The sequence below is a fragment of the Kogia breviceps genome, chromosome 3 (genome assembly GCF_026419965.1).
Source record: "Kogia breviceps isolate mKogBre1 chromosome 3, mKogBre1 haplotype 1, whole genome shotgun sequence".
Taxonomy (NCBI): domain Eukaryota; kingdom Metazoa; phylum Chordata; class Mammalia; order Artiodactyla; family Physeteridae; genus Kogia; species Kogia breviceps.
This window is the reverse complement of record NC_081312.1, coordinates 127338393-127354014: the sequence shown is the minus strand read 5'-3', so window position 1 is coordinate 127354014 and position 15622 is coordinate 127338393.

Sequence of the window (15622 nt, the reverse complement as noted above, 5' to 3'; positions counted from 1 at the left end):
CCCAGCCACAGAGGAATGCAGAAAGGAGCAGTGGTCCATGGACACAATGGAAGAGTACTCCAGTGAAAAGTAGAAATTCCATTTTAAAAACAGATATAAGTAAGGAGACATCAGCTTTGGGGGGTTTCTCCAGACACATCCCACCGTCATTGATAACCGAGGAACACCACTGGCAGGAAGGTCTGCTTCACTAGTTACCAGAGTGGGAAACGCAGAAATGCTGCAGCCCTCTGGCCGTTACGTGCAACGGCAGCTTGAAAACCCGTGCTAATGGTCACTTCGTGTGCACAAGTTCTGGAGGGCTGTCAATGAAACCTGCCCTCAAAATGTCTTGAGGGAGGTAGTGGCCAAAATATTTCAAAAGGCGGCACATAGTTCAAGAAAAGAATGGGATGAGGTAAGCTACACACACAGTTTGAAGGAAAAAAGGACATCCCTGAAAGCTCAATTTCAAGGCTTTATGAGACGCATGCAAATCCAACCACAGAGGTATGGGCTCACACCAGTCAGAAGAACCATCAGCAACAAGACTACCAACAATTCATGCTGAAGGGGTTGTGGAGAAGTGCATACCCTCTAGGTTAAGTGGGACTTTGCCGCCAGCCGCGGCGGGTCCTCAAAGTGTAGCAACAACCGACGAGAGGGGGTAGGGAACTGAACGCACCAAGGTATGGGATCAGAAGGGCACAAGCAACTGACGCTTGCAAGGCAAGTTTAATAACAAAGCCTAGCCGTATATATACCCCTAAAGCAGGGAATTTGCTTCGTCACGCCTTATCGGCATCAGCTGGTTGGTTGGCTTCTCGGCTTAGTGACACCTTATCAGCATCAGCTGTTTGGTTGGCTGCTCGGCTTCTCCCTCAAAGGCACCAATTTCCCCTCCAGGGTTGCTTTTCCTAGCTTTAGGGAACAACCAGGGACTCCCAGTAACTGAGCAGGTCCCTGGAGCGATTTGGCCAAAGGCCATCTCCTTTTGTATGTTCATACCATAAAGTCCAGGATGCATACCAAGGAGAGTACAGTCGGGCCCTGAGGCTTAGGAGGGTCTTAGTGGCGCCTTCCTCAGAGGGCAATGCTCGCCACAGGACTTCACCTGGTAAGAGACACTAATGGGAACAGAATGGAGGTGCCTTTACAAGGTAAACACTGAGTTACGATATGATCCAGCAGGCACACTCGTGGGCCCATAACCTAAGAAAGAAGACAGAAGTGGAAAGACACAGGCAGGCAAATCTGCATTGCAGGAGTATTACAATAGCCAGGACATGGAAGCAACCAGAAAGTCCATCAACAGATGAGTGGACAAAGAAGAACAGGGACCTGAACAGATGGAATATTAGCCAAGGAACAAAAGGAAACAATGCCATCAACAGCACCATCGGTGAGGCTAGAGTTCATCACGCACCTTGCAGTAAGTCACAGAGCGAAAGATACATAGCCTACGATATCACTTATAGGTGTTCCCTGAAAATTGATATCACTGAAGATATTTCCACAGAGAAAGGCAATCACAGATGCAATAAACAGATTTATGGTTCACCCATGGACAGGTGTGAGAATTGTGTACATTAGGAAATTGGGTTTAAGAGAGAGATACAAACACAGGTGAAATACAAAATCACCAAAGGCCTACGGAATACCAAGAGAAGAGTACTCAACATTGTGTCATAAGCTACATGGGAAAAGGATCCAAAGAAGACTAGATACATGTTTATGTGTAAAAGAGCCACATCTTTCACACCTACAACAAGCAAAACATTGTAATCAAACTTGCTGTGAGAAACAATAAACATTGAATTAAAAAACGAACAAGTCAGTCGTGAGGCACAAACATAAGGGGCTTTTTCCTGGCACAGTCCATTCTAATTGACAACCGAGAATACGACTTCCACGGAGGCTCTGTTACCCGAGTAACCAGGTTTGGTAAAGGAGACCTGCTGCCGCCTTGTGGCCGTTTCTCAAAACAGCAGCTTTAAACCCAGTGCTAATGGTCACTTGATATTCAAAATCATTGCAGGCCTATAAATGACACCTGCCCTCAAAAACGATTCTTGGGTCGTCAATCGAGGAAAAAAACTCAAAAGATGTGCACACTTCAAAACGACAATTTCAAGAGGCATATTTTGTGCACATTTTGTCTTCTCTTTCTTTCTCTTGTGATAAATAAAAGGGCATGGAAAAATGCTCAACATCAGGAATTAATAAAGCCATGCAAATCCAGTCGACAGAAACGTTCACCCACCGTCGTCAGAATGATCATCAGCCACAGAGTCTACAAAGAATAAATGCTCAAGGTGTTTTAGAGAACTCTGTGCCCTCTAGCGGCCGCTGGGACGTTACCTGGTAACAGCTAGTAGTGAGGACACCGTGGAGGTGCATTGAAAGGTAAAAATTGAGCTAACCTGTAATCGGGTAGGCCCACTGATGGGCCTATCTCCCGAGTAGACCAAAATCAAAAAGACACAGGCTGGCCATCCTGCGCTGCAGCAACATGTACCATCGCCAAGACTTGGAAGAAACCCAAATGTCCATCAACAGAACAATGCACCAAGAAGAAGGGGGCCCATGTGCACAATGGAACATGAGCCACGGAAGAGCATGCAACAGTGCCGCTGGCACCACCGTAGAAGGATCTAGAGATACCCACCCAGAAGGAAGTACGAAAGAAACCGAAATAGAAATATCCTATGACATCACTTATAGCTGTTACTTCAACATTGATACCCATGAAGTCATTTCCAAGAGAAGGCCGTGCATAGATGCAGAAAACCAACTATGCTTAACCAAGTGGAAAGGTGTAAGGAATGTATGAATTTGGATATGGGGGTTTACAGACATGTACTGATACACATGACATATATAATCACAAAATACCTAAGGAATACCAAGAGAGGTCGACTCAACACTCTGTAATAACCTACACGGAAAAGGATCCAAAGATGAATAGATTGATACATACATATGATGAACCAGATGCAGTACACCTAGAACACACACCACATTTTTACTCAATTGGCTGTGATACTAGATAACAATTAAATTTTAAAAAACACACAAGAAGTAAGGAGATATAAGCTCTTGGGGGTTTGCCCTGACACACTGCACTCTCATTTGCAGCCTACTAACACAATTTCCAGGAAGCCTCTGTTGCAGGAAAACCCAGAGTTGGAAATGGAGAAATGCTGCCGCCTTGTGGCCGTTTCCCGCAAGAGCGGCTTCAAACGCATAGCTATGGGTCACTTAACATTCAAAAGGACTCAGGCCTCTAAAAGACACCTGCCCTCAAAAAAAAAAATGTCCTGAGCTCGGCCGTGGCGAAAAAAATTCAAAGCAGGCAAATGTGTCAAAGAGATAGTATGATAGAGGTAAGTTTTACTCACTCTTTATCAAAAAAAGGAAAATGGAGAAAAGCTCAACCTCAGGAATTATCAGACTCCTCTAAGCTACAAAAAGCTTTCAGCTCACCCAAGTTAACTACCGTCAGCCAAAAGACTACAAACAATAAATGCTGAAGGGGTTTTAGAGAACTCTGTTCCCTCTGTCTGTGGAGGACATGTGTAGTTGTAACAGCCAATAATGAGAACAGAAAGGAGATGCGTTTTCAATTAAAAATTGAGCCACCCTTCCATCCAGAACACCCACAGCCGAGCCTCTCACCTGAGAAGACAGGCTGCAAGAGCTGCACTCCACGAGTTTTCACAGTAGCCAAGACACCGAAGCAACCCAAATGTCCATCAACAGATGAATGGATAAGAAGAGCTGGTCCGTGGACACAGTGGACTATTAGCCATGGAAAACAAGGAAACACTGCTCTTTGAGGCACCCGAGATGAGCCTAGAGATCATCACAGAACATGAGTTAAGTCGGAAAGCAAAAGGCATACCGTATGACATCACCTATAGGCGTTATCTAACAGCTGACACAAATGAACATATTTCCACAAAGAAAGACACTCACACACTTAGAAAACAAACTAAGCTTAAGTAAAATGAAAGGTGGGGGGAATGGATAAATTAAGATTAGTGTCACCATATGTGTACAAATACGTATTAAATATATATATCAAACAGACCGACCATATAGCAAGGGAGGTCACCAGAACAGTCTGCAATAATTTACATGGGAAGAGGATCTGTACAAGAATATATATCTATATCTATATCTATATCTATATCTATATCTATATATAGATATATATATATATATATAAAACGTACAAATGAACCAGATTCTGTACATATAGGACCAACAGTATTCTAATCATTACCCCGATTTAAACAAATTAAAAGAGCGAACAAGAAGTAATGTGACATACACTTCTGGGGTTTTTTCCTGGCACATTCCATTCTAATTGACAACCTGGGAACAGGACTTCCAGAAGGCTCTGCTGCCCTAGTAACCAGATGTGGGAATGTAGCAATGCTGACGCCTTGTGGCCGTTTCCCACAGCAGCAGCTTTAAAGTCAGTGCTAATGGTCACTCAATATTCACACCCATTGCAGGCTTGTAAATGACACCTGCCCTCCAAAACAAAATCCTGGGGTCGAAAATCGACCAAAAAAGTCGAAAGAGGGCAACCTTCCAAGAAGACAATTTCGAGAGGTTTATTGTACTCACGGTTTTTTTTTTCTGTTTTTGTTTAACAGAATAAAAAAAGGCGTGGAAAAATGCTGAACCTTAGGAATTATTAGACACGAAAATACACGTTACAATAACCTATCATGTCACACGACTCAGCATGGCCAGCAGCAAAACTTCTGCAAACAAGAAATGCTGACGGGGTGGTGAAGAAATGCGTACCCTCGGTTCTAAGTGGGACGTGGTAAGAGCCCCTAAGGAAAACACAGTGGAGTTGCCTGGAAAGGGTCAACATTGAGCGACCGTTCAATCAAGCATAGCCACTGCTGGGTCTATCACCTGAGAGGATGAGAATCAAAAAGACACGGGCTGGCAATCCTGCAATCCAGCAATGTTTACCATAGCCAACACTTGGAAGCAATGAAAATGCCCAGCCACAGAGGAATGCAGAAAGGAGCAGTGGTCCATGGACACAATGGAAGAGTACTCCAGTGAAAAGTAGAAATTCCATTTTAAAAACAGATATAAGTAAGGAGACATCAGCTTTGGGGGGTTTCTCCAGACACATCCCACCGTCATTGATAACCGAGGAACACCACTGGCAGGAAGGTCTGCTTCACTAGTTACCAGAGTGGGAAACGCAGAAATGCTGCAGCCCTCTGGCCGTTACGTGCAACGGCAGCTTGAAATCCCGTGCTAATGGTCACTTCGTGTGCACAAGTTCTGGAGGGCTGTCAATGAAACCTGCCCTCAAAATGTCTTGAGGGAGGTAGTGGCCAAAATATTTCAAAAGGCGGCACATAGTTCAAGAAAAGAATGGGATGAGGTAAGCTACACACACAGTTTGAAGGAAAAAAGGACATCCCTGAAAGCTCAATTTCAAGGCTTTATGAGACGCATGCAAATCCAACCACAGAGGTATGGGCTCACACCAGTCAGAAGAACCATCAGCAACAAGACTACCAACAATTCATGCTGAAGGGGTTGTGGAGAAGTGCATACCCTCTAGGTTAAGTGGGACTTTGCCGCCAGCCGCGGCGGGTTCTCAAAGTGTAGCAACAACCGACGAGAGGGGGTAGGGAACTGAACGCACCAAGGTATGGGATCAGAAGGGCACAAGCAACTGACGCTTGCAAGGCAAGTTTAATAACAAAGCCTAGCCGTATATATACCCCTAAAGCAGGGAATTTGCTTCGTCACGCCTTATCGGCATCAGCTGGTTGGTTGGCTTCTCGGCTTAGTGACACCTTATCAGCATCAGCTGTTTGGTTGGCTGCTCGGCTTCTCCCTCAAAGGCACCAATTTCCCCTCCAGGGTTGCTTTTCCTAGCTTTAGGGAACAACCAGGGACTCCCAGTAACTGAGCAGGTCCCTGGAGCGATTTGGCCAAAGGCCATCTCCTTTTGTATGTTCATACCATAAAGTCCAGGATGCATACCAAGGAGAGTACAGTCGGGCCCTGAGGCTTAGGAGGGTCTTAGTGGCGCCTTCCTCAGAGGGCAATGCTCGCCACAGGACTTCACCTGGTAAGAGACACTAATGGGAACAGAATGGAGGTGCCTTTACAAGGTAAACACTGAGTTACGATATGATCCAGCAGGCACACTCGTGGGCCCATAACCTAAGAAAGAAGACAGAAGTGGAAAGACACAGGCAGGCAAATCTGCATTGCAGGAGTATTACAATAGCCAGGACATGGAAGCAACCAGAAAGTCCATCAACAGATGAGTGGACAAAGAAGAACAGGGACCTGAACAGATGGAATATTAGCCAAGGAACAAAAGGAAACAATGCCATCAACAGCACCATCGGTGAGGCTAGAGTTCATCACGCACCTTGCAGTAAGTCACAGAGCGAAAGATACATAGCCTACGATATCAGTTATAGGTGTTTCCTAAAAATTGATATCACTGAAGATATTTCCACAGAGAAAGGCAATCACAGATGCAATAAAGAGATTTATGGTTCACCCATGGACAGGTGTGAGAATTGTGTACATTAGGAAATTGGGTTTAAGAGAGAGATACAAACACAGGTGAAATACAAAATCACCAAAGGCCTATGGAATACCAAGAGAAGAGTACTCAACATTGTGTCATAAGCTACATGGGAAAAGGATCCAAAGACGACTAGATACGTGTTTATGTATAAAAGAGCCACATCTTTCACACCTACAACAAGCAAAACATTGTAATCAAACTTGCTGTGAGAAACAATAAACATTGAATTAAAAAACGAACAAGTCAGTCGTGAGGCACAAACATAAGGGGCTTTTTCCTGGCACAGTCCATTCTAATTGACAACCGAGAATACGACTTCCACGGAGGCTCTGTTGCCCGAGTAACCAGGTTTGGTAAAGGAGACCTGCTGCCGCCTTGTGGCCGTTTCTCAAAACAGCAGCTTTAAACCCAGTGCTAATGGTCACTTGATATTCAAAATCATTGCAGGCCTATAAATGACACCTGCCCTCAAAAACGATTCTTGGGTCGTCCATCGAGGAAAAAAACTCAAAAGACGTGCACACTTCAAAACGACAATTTCAAGAGGCATATTTTGTGCACATTTTGTCTTCTCTTTCTTTCTCTTGTGATAAATAAAAGGGCATGGAAAAATGCTCAACATCAGGAATTAATAAAGCCATGCAAATCCAGTCGACAGAAACGTTCACCCACCGTCGTCAGAATGATCATCAGCCACAGAGTCTACAAAGAATAAATGCTCAAGGTGTTTTAGAGAACTCTGTGCCCTCTAGCGGCCGCTGGGACGTAACCTGGTAACAGCTAGTAGTGAGAACACCGTGGAGGTGCATTGAAAGGTAAAAATTGAGCTAACCTGTAATCGGGTAGGCCCACTGATGGGCCTATCTCCCGAGTAGACCAAAATCAAAAAGACACAGGCTGGCCATCCTGCGCTGCAGCAACATGTACCATAGCCAAGACTTGGAAGAAACCCAAATGTCCATCAACAGAACAATGCACCAAGAAGAAGGGGGCCCATGTGCACAATGGAACATGAGCCACGGAAGAGCATGCAACAGTGCCGCTGGCACCACCGTAGAAAGATCTAGAGATACCCACCCAAAAGGAAGTACGAAAGAAACCGAAATAGAAATATCCTATGACATCACTTATAGCTGTTACTTCAACATTGATACCCATGAAGTCATTTCCAAGAGAAGGCCGTGCATAGATGCAGAAAACCAACTATGCTTAACCAAGTGGAAAGGTGTAAGGAATGTATGAATTTGGATATGGGGGTTTACAGACATGTACTGATACATATGAAATATATAATCACAAAATACCTAAGGAATACCAAGAGAGGTCGACTCAACACTCTGTAATAACCTACACGGGAAAGGATCCAAAGATGAATAGATTGATACATACATATGATGAACCAGATGCAGTACACCTAGAACACACACCACATTTTTATCCAATTGGCTGTGATACTGGATAACAATTAAATTTTAAAAAACACACAAGAAGTAAGGAGATATAAGCTCTTGGGGGTTTGCCCTGACACACTGCACTCTCATTTGCAGCCTACTAACACAATTTCCAGGAAGCCTCTGTTGCAGGAAAACCCAGAGTTGGAAATGGAGAAATGCTGCCGCCTTGTGGCCGTTTCCCGCAAGAGCGGCTTTAAACGCATAGCTATGGGTCACTTAACATTCACAAGGACTCAGGCCTCTAAAAGACACCTGCCCTCAAAAAAAAAATGTCCTGAGCTCGGCAGTGGTGAAAAAAATTCGAAGGAGGCAAATGTGTCAAAGAGATAGTATGAAGAGGTAAGTTTTACTCACTCTTTATCAAAAAAAGCAAAATGGAGAAAAGCTCAACCTCAGGAATGATCAGACTCCTCTAAGCTACAAAAAGCTTTCAGCTCACCCAAGTTAACTACCGTCAGCCAAAAGACTACAAACAATAAATGCTGAAGGGGTTTTAGAGAACTCTGTTCCCTCTGTCTGCGGAGGACATGTCTAGTTGTAACAGCCAATAATGAGAACAGAAAGGAGCTGCGTTTTCAATTAAAAATTGAGCCACCCTTCCATCCAGAACACCCACAGCCGAGCCTCTCACCTGAGAAGACAGGCTGCAAGAGCTGCACTCCACGAGTTTTCACAGTAGCCAAAGACACCGAAGCAACCCAAATGTCCATCAACAGATGAATGGATAAGAAGAGCTGGTCCGTGGACACAGTGGACTATTAGCCATGGAAAACAAGGAAACACTGCTCTTTGAGGCACCCGAGATGAGCCTAGAGATCATCACAGAACATGAGTTAAGTCGGAAAGCAAAAGGCATACCGTATGACATCACCTATAGGCGTTATCTAACAGCTGACACAAATGAACATATTTCCACAAAGAAAGACACTCACACACTTAGAAAACAAACTAAGCTTAAGTAAAATGAAAGGTGGGGGGAATGGATAAATTAAGATTAGTGTCACCATATGTGTACAAATACGTATTAAATATATATATCAAACAGACCGACCATATAGCAAGGGAGGTCACCAGAACACTCTGCAATAATTTACATGGGAAGAGGATCTGTACAAGAATCTATATCTATATCTATATCTATATCTATATCTATATATAGATATAGATATATATATATATATATAAAACGTACAAATGAACCAGATTCTGTACATATAGGACCAACAGTATTCTAATCATTACCCCGATTTAAACAAATTAAAAGAGCGAACAAGAAGTAATGTGACATACACTTCTGGGGTTTTTTCCTGGCACATTCCATTCTAATTGACAACCTGGGAACAGGACTTCCAGAAGGCTCTGCTGCCCTAGTAACCAGATGTGGGAATGTAGCAATGCTGACGCCTTGTGGCCGTTTCCCACAGCAGCAGCTTTAAAGTCAGTGCTAATGGTCACTCAATATTCACACCCATTGCAGGCTTGTAAATGACACCTGCCCTCCAAAACAAAATCCTGGGGTCGAAAATCGACCAAAAAAGTCGAAAGAGGGCAACCTTCCAAGAAGACAATTTCGAGAGGTTTATTGTACTCACGGTTTTTTGTTTTCTGTTTTTGTTTAACAGAATAAAAAAAGGCGTGGAAAAATGCTGAACCTTAGGAATTATTAGACACGAAAATACACGTTACAAAAACCTATCATGTCACACCACTCAGCATGGCCATCAGCGAAACTTCTGCAAACAAGAAATGCTGACGGGTTGGTGAAGAAATGCGTACCCTCGGTTCTAAGTGGGTCGTGGTAAGAGCCCCTAAGGAAAACACAGTGGAGTTGCCTGGAAAGGGTCAACATTGAGCGACCGTTCAATCAAGCATACCCACTGCTGGGTCTATCACCTGAGAGGATGAGAATCAAAAAAGACACGGGCTGGCAATCCTGCAATCCAGCAATGTTTACCGTAGCCAACACTTGGAAGCAATGAAAATGCCCAGCCACAGAGGAATGCAGAAAGGAGAAGTGGTCCATGGACACAATGGAAGAGTACTCCAGTGAAAAGTAGAAATTCCATTTTAAAAACAGATATAAGTAAGGAGACATCAGCTTTGGGGGGTTTCTCCAGACACATCCCACCGTCATTGATAACCGAGGAACAACACTGGCAGGAAGGTCTGTTTCACTAGTTACCAGAGTGGGAAACGCAGAAATGCTGCAGCCCTCTGGCCGTTACGTGCAACGGCAGCTTGAAAACCCGTGCTAATGGTCACTTCGTGTGCACAAGTCCTGGAGGGCTGTCAATGAAACCTGCCCTCAAAATGTCTTGAGGGAGGTAGTGGCCAAAATATTTCAAAAGGCGGCACATAGTTCAAGAAAAGAATGGGATGAGGTAAGCTACACACACAGTTTGAAGGAAAAAAGGACATCCCTGAAAGCTCAATTTCAAGGCTTTATGAGACGCATGCAAATCCAACCACACAGGTATCGGCTCACACCAGTCAGAAGAACCATCAGCAACAAAACTACCAACAATTCATGCTGAAGGGGTTGTGGAGAAGTGCATACCCTCTAGGTTAAGTGGGACTTTGCCGCCAGCCGCGGCGGGTCCTCAAAGTGTAGCAACAACCGACGAGAGGGGGTAGGGAACTGAACGCACTAAGGTATGGGATCAGAAGGGCACAAGCAACTGACGCTTGCAAGGCAAGTTTAATAACAAAGCCTAGCCGTATATATACCCCTAAAGCAGGGAATTTGCCTCGTCACGCCTTATCGGCATCAGCTGGTTGGTTGGCTTCTCGGCTTAGTGACACCTTATCAGCATCAGCTGTTTGGTTGGCTGCTCGGCTTCTCCCTCAAAGGCACCAATTTCCCCTCCAGGGTTGCTTTTCCTAGCTTTAGGGAACAACCAGGGACTCCCAGTAACTGAGCAGGTCCCTGGAGCGATTTGGCCAAAGGCCATCTCCTTTTGTATGTTCATACCATAAAGTCCAGGATGCATACCAAGGAGAGTACAGTCGGGCCCTGAGGCTTAGGAGGGTCTTAGTGGCGCCTTCCTCAGAGGGCAATGCTCGCCACAGGACTTCACCTGGTAAGAGGCACTAATGGGAACAGAATGGAGGTGCCTTTACAAGGTAAACACTGAGTTACGATATGATCCAGCAGGCCCACTCCTGGGCCTATAACCTAAGAAAGAAGACAGAAGTGGAAAGACACAGGCAGGCAAATCTGCATTGCAGGAGTATTACAATAGCCAGGACATGGAAGCAACCAGAAAGTCCATCAACAGATGAGTGGACAAAGAAGAACAGGGACCTGTACAGATGGAATATTAGCCAAGGAACCAAAGGAAACAATGCCATCAACAGCACCATCGGTGAGGCTAGAGTTCATCACGCACCTTGCAGTAAGTCACAGAGCGAAAGATACATAGCCTACGATATCAGTTATAGGTGTTCCCTGAAAATTGATATCACTGAAGATATTTCCACAGAGAAAGGCAATCACAGATGCAATAAAGAGATTTATGGTTCACCCATGGACAGGTGTGAGAATTGTGTACATTAGGAAATTGGGTTTAAGAGAGAGATACAAACACAGGTGAAATACAAAATCACCAAAGGCCTACGGAATACCAAGAGAAGAGTACTCAACATTGTGTCATAAGCTACATGGGAAAAGGATCCAAAGACGACTAGATACGTGTTTATGTATAAAAGAGCCACATCTTTCACACCTACAACAAGCAAAACATTGTAATCAAACTTGCTGTGAGAAACAATAAACATTGAATTAAAAAACGAACAAGTCAGTCGTGAGGCACAAACATAAGGGGCTTTTTCCTGGCACAGTCCATTCTAATTGACAACCGAGAATACGACTTCCACGGAGGCTCTGTTGCCCGAGTAACCAGGTTTGGTAAAGGAGACCTGCTGCCGCCTTGTGGCCGTTTCTCAAAACAGCAGCTTTAAACCCAGTGCTAATGGTCACTTGATATTCAAAATCATTGCAGGCCTATAAATGACACCTGCCCTCAAAAACGATTCTTGGGTCGTCCATCGAGGAAAAAAACTCAAAAGACGTGCACACTTCAAAACGACAATTTCAAGAGGCATATTTTGTGCACATTTTGTCTTCTCTTTCTTTCTCTTGTGATAAATAAAAGGGCATGGAAAAATGCTCAACATCAGGAATTAATAAAGCCATGCAAATCCAGTCGACAGAAACGTTCACCCACCGTCGTCAGAATGATCATCAGCCACAGAGTCTACAAAGAATAAATGCTCAAGGTGTTTTAGAGAACTCTGTGCCCTCTAGCGGCCGCTGGGACGTAACCTGGTAACAGCTAGTAGTGAGAACACCGTGGAGGTGCATTGAAAGGTAAAAATTGAGCTAACCTGTAATCGGGTAGGCCCACTGATGGGCCTATCTCCCGAGTAGACCAAAATCAAAAAGACACAGGCTGGCCATCCTGCGCTGCAGCAACATGTACCATAGCCAAGACTTGGAAGAAACCCAAATGTCCATCAACAGAACAATGCACCAAGAAGAAGGGGGCCCATGTGCACAATGGAACATGAGCCACGGAAGAGCATGCAACAGTGCCGCTGGCACCACCGTAGAAGGATCTAGAGATACCCACCCAAAAGGAAGTACGAAAGAAACCGAAATAGAAATATCCTATGACATCACTTATAGCTGTTACTTCAACATTGATACCCATGAAGTCATTTCCAAGAGAAGGCCGTGCATAGATGCAGAAAACCAACTATGCTTAACCAAGTGGAAAGGTGTAAGGAATGTATGAATTTGGATATGGGGGTTTACAGACATGTACTGATACATATGAAATATATAATCACAAAATACCTAAGGAATACCAAGAGAGGTCGACTCAACACTCTGTAATAACCTACACGGGAAAGGATCCAAAGATGAATAGATTGATACATACATATGATGAACCAGATGCAGTACACCTAGAACACACACCACATTTTTATCCAATTGGCTGTGATACTGGATAACAATTAAATTTTAAAAAACACACAAGAAGTAAGGAGATATAAGCTCTTGGGGGTTTGCCCTGACACACTGCACTCTCATTTGCAGCCTACTAACACAATTTCCAGGAAGCCTCTGTTGCAGGAAAACCCAGAGTTGGAAATGGAGAAATGCTGCCGCCTTGTGGCCGTTTCCCGCAAGAGCGGCTTTAAACGCATAGCTATGGGTCACTTAACATTCACAAGGACTCAGGCCTCTAAAAGACACCTGCCCTCAAAAAAAAAATGTCCTGAGCTCGGCAGTGGTGAAAAAAATTCGAAGGAGGCAAATGTGTCAAAGAGATAGTATGAAGAGGTAAGTTTTACTCACTCTTTATCAAAAAAAGCAAAATGGAGAAAAGCTCAACCTCAGGAATGATCAGACTCCTCTAAGCTACAAAAAGCTTTCAGCTCACCCAAGTTAACTACCGTCAGCCAAAAGACTACAAACAATAAATGCTGAAGGGGTTTTAGAGAACTCTGTTCCCTCTGTCTGCGGAGGACATGTCTAGTTGTAACAGCCAATAATGAGAACAGAAAGGAGCTGCGTTTTCAATTAAAAATTGAGCCACCCTTCCATCCAGAACACCCACAGCCGAGCCTCTCACCTGAGAAGACAGGCTGCAAGAGCTGCACTCCACGAGTTTTCACAGTAGCCAAAGACACCGAAGCAACCCAAATGTCCATCAACAGATGAATGGATAAGAAGAGCTGGTCCGTGGACACAGTGGACTATTAGCCATGGAAAACAAGGAAACACTGCTCTTTGAGGCACCCGAGATGAGCCTAGAGATCATCACAGAACATGAGTTAAGTCGGAAAGCAAAAGGCATACCGTATGACATCACCTATAGGCGTTATCTAACAGCTGACACAAATGAACATATTTCCACAAAGAAAGACACTCACACACTTAGAAAACAAACTAAGCTTAAGTAAAATGAAAGGTGGGGGGAATGGATAAATTAAGATTAGTGTCACCATATGTGTACAAATACGTATTAAATATATATATCAAACAGACCGACCATATAGCAAGGGAGGTCACCAGAACACTCTGCAATAATTTACATGGGAAGAGGATCTGTACAAGAATCTATATCTATATCTATATCTATATCTATATCTATATATAGATATAGATATATATATATATATATAAAACGTACAAATGAACCAGATTCTGTACATATAGGACCAACAGTATTCTAATCATTACCCCGATTTAAACAAATTAAAAGAGCGAACAAGAAGTAATGTGACATACACTTCTGGGGTTTTTTCCTGGCACATTCCATTCTAATTGACAACCTGGGAACAGGACTTCCAGAAGGCTCTGCTGCCCTAGTAACCAGATGTGGGAATGTAGCAATGCTGACGCCTTGTGGCCGTTTCCCACAGCAGCAGCTTTAAAGTCAGTGCTAATGGTCACTCAATATTCACACCCATTGCAGGCTTGTAAATGACACCTGCCCTCCAAAACAAAATCCTGGGGTCGAAAATCGACCAAAAAAGTCGAAAGAGGGCAACCTTCCAAGAAGACAATTTCGAGAGGTTTATTGTACTCACGGTTTTTTGTTTTCTGTTTTTGTTTAACAGAATAAAAAAAGGCGTGGAAAAATGCTGAACCTTAGGAATTATTAGACACGAAAATACACGTTACAAAAACCTATCATGTCACACCACTCAGCATGGCCATCAGCGAAACTTCTGCAAACAAGAAATGCTGACGGGTTGGTGAAGAAATGCGTACCCTCGGTTCTAAGTGGGTCGTGGTAAGAGCCCCTAAGGAAAACACAGTGGAGTTGCCTGGAAAGGGTCAACATTGAGCGACCGTTCAATCAAGCATACCCACTGCTGGGTCTATCACCTGAGAGGATGAGAATCAAAAAAGACACGGGCTGGCAATCCTGCAATCCAGCAATGTTTACCGTAGCCAACACTTGGAAGCAATGAAAATGCCCAGCCACAGAGGAATGCAGAAAGGAGAAGTGGTCCATGGACACAATGGAAGAGTACTCCAGTGAAAAGTAGAAATTCCATTTTAAAAACAGATATAAGTAAGGAGACATCAGCTTTGGGAGGTTTCTCCAGACACATCCCACCGTCATTGATAACCGAGGAACAACACTGGCAGGAAGGTCTGTTTCACTAGTTACCAGAGTGGGAAACGCAGAAATGCTGCAGCCCTCTGGCCGTTACGTGCAACGGCAGCTTGAAAACCCGTGCTAATGGTCACTTCGTGTGCACAAGTCCTGGAGGGCTGTCAATGAAACCTGCCCTCAAAATGTCTTGAGGGAGGTAGTGGCCAAAATATTTCAAAAGGCGGCACATAGTTCAAGAAAAGAATGGGATGAGGTAAGCTACACACACAGTTTGAAGGAAAAAAGGACATCCCTGAAAGCTCAATTTCAAGGCTTTATGAGACGCATGCAAATCCAACCACACAGGTATCGGCTCACACCAGTCAGAAGAACCATCAGCAACAAAACTACCAACAATTCATGCTGAAGGGGTTGTGGAGAAGTGCATACCCTCTAGGTTAAGTGGGACTTTGCCG